Raw genomic sequence first — 2,306 nt, 5'->3', positions numbered from 1 at the left:
CTTTCTTTCTTGCAATAGGCTAAGGTTTCATTTCAAACATTTCATTTTCTGCAATTAGTTTAGGATTTGACTTCAGTACATGCACTATATTACATAATGACAACAAAGGAAGGATACATTGTATGTTGCACATATAGTGTTGATACCTCTTAAGTTTGTATGAACCCCGAGTTGATAATTAAAGTCGGTAGTCTTGGGAGTTACAACATTCTTGTTGCAACACCAAGGCTCATCAGTTTTTGGTGTCGTTGTCGAGGAGGTGTCAAAGTATGCATCTTTTTCTTCCCTAGTTGATTCATTTATTTTTACTTTTTGCAAAAACAAAAAATAATTGCATTAGGCATATTTCATTTCAAAAATAGAAAAGTGCATTGCATTATTGTTTTCATTCAATCATAAAAACAAAACAAAAATCCCCAACACCAACCCACCCCGTTTGATCACGTGGTGTAGTAAGAGTGACATCACCATTCACTTTTGCAGGTAGAAGAAGAATATGACAAAGAGTGTAGAATAAATGGACGGAGATGATGAAAATGAGGAAGATCCTCTCGGATTTCCCATTCAAGATACTGATGGTAGTGTGCACATGAAGAACATCCCTCCATCTTTTCTTCCAAAATTCCATGGTCTAAGGTCAGAGGATCTGGAAACCTTTGTCTTTGAATTTGAAATTGTTTGTAGATCTTATGGTTACTTATTAAAAACTCAAAAATCGAGATTGTTTCCGGCAACATTGAAGGATAGAGCTCTTAAATGGTTCATGAGTTTATGAACTAATTCAATAAGATCATGGAATGATATGCAAAAGATATTTCTAGAAAAATATAAAGATCATGATCTTAAGGAAAAAATATTTAGAATGAATCAAAGAGAAGATGAGAGCCTTGAGGATCTAATAGAGAGGTTCATGTATAATGTTAAGAGGGAGGGGTTCATGTATAATGTTAAGAGGGAAAAACTACATCATTTAGGATCTGACACACTAAAAACCCTCTTACTTAGAACAATTAGGGATGAGTGGATCGATCTCCTTGATCTCATAAGTAGAGGTGATGTAGCCCAATTATCATTTGAATAAATTTCTGAAACATGCAAACACATATCAAGAGGAAGGGCAAGAGTAGGTAAATCAACATCAAGATCGGTAAGTCAAGCTAAACTTGGAAATTTGTTTGATGATTTTAAAACATAAATTCTTAGCAATCTAACCAAACAAGTAGAAATGTTAAGAATGCAAGATGAAGAAAAAGAAGATGTTGATATTTGTGTTGTCCATGCAGAATCACATGATGTTAAACATTGTCCATCATTACCAAGGTTGAAGGAAGTTTACCAAGAGGAAAATGGAGCAAGTCAATTGCCAATGCAACTATGTTATGTAGCTCCAAGAGGACCATGGCAGCCTAGTCAACCTAGTATGATGCAAGAGCCTAATTCACAATTTCAAGGTTATTCATATCCACCTCAAAGTAATTGGAACACACCCTTTCCTTGGAAACATTGGCCATCTCAACCCCAAAACCAATTTTGGCAACAAGGTTGGTAAGGAACTTATGGGAGCCATCCACAATATCCTCAATATTTTCCTCAATATCCTCCATACCCAACTCCATGTTATCCCTACCATTCATCTCCACCACAACCTTAACCCCAACCACATCCATCTCAAATATCCACTCCCACTCAACTACCTGTATCACCATTTCCAAACCCACACATTGAAGTAGCTCAGCCCACTTACAATGCTGAGGTACAACACTTCCAAACATCTCCTCTTGAGATCAATGGTATTCACCATAGCTTAGGAAGAGTATTTCAAAAAAGAGATTATCTTGATATCATTGAAGGACGACTTCTAGAAGAAGAAAAAACCACATAATCATGGGCTTCACTTGATGAAGAGAAAACATCAAAATCAGAGATCGAGAGAGCTCCCTCATGGTTACCATCAAATCCTCCATGTATTCAATAGAAAAATCAACAAAAATAGTAATATTTGAAGGTCATGGTAGCAGAAGACATGAAGAATGATCCAAATAAGTAAGAAAATCAAGGACATCAAAGTTATATTGATGTTTGATTCCAGAAAATCAACAAGATGAAGCATCACTCTCTTCTTCAACTATGCTTGATCCTTTCAAAGTCAAATCATTTGGTCTCTAAAATCTAGGTACATGTCAAAGCATACATTTCAAGCATGCACATCAGTTTTTTTGTCATCTTGATGTGCACATGGCTCCATTGGAAGTATTATTATACTTGAAAGTGATTTTATTTTAGAAGTAGAAAAAAATGAAAATTAA

The sequence above is a fragment of the Pinus tabuliformis genome, chromosome 6 (genome assembly GCF_031772625.1).
Source record: "Pinus tabuliformis cultivar Carrire ecotype Pingquan chromosome 6, CPIR1, whole genome shotgun sequence".
In the NCBI taxonomy this organism is placed as follows: Eukaryota; Viridiplantae; Streptophyta; class Pinopsida; order Pinales; family Pinaceae; genus Pinus; species Pinus tabuliformis.
This window is presented reverse-complemented; position numbering follows the sequence as displayed.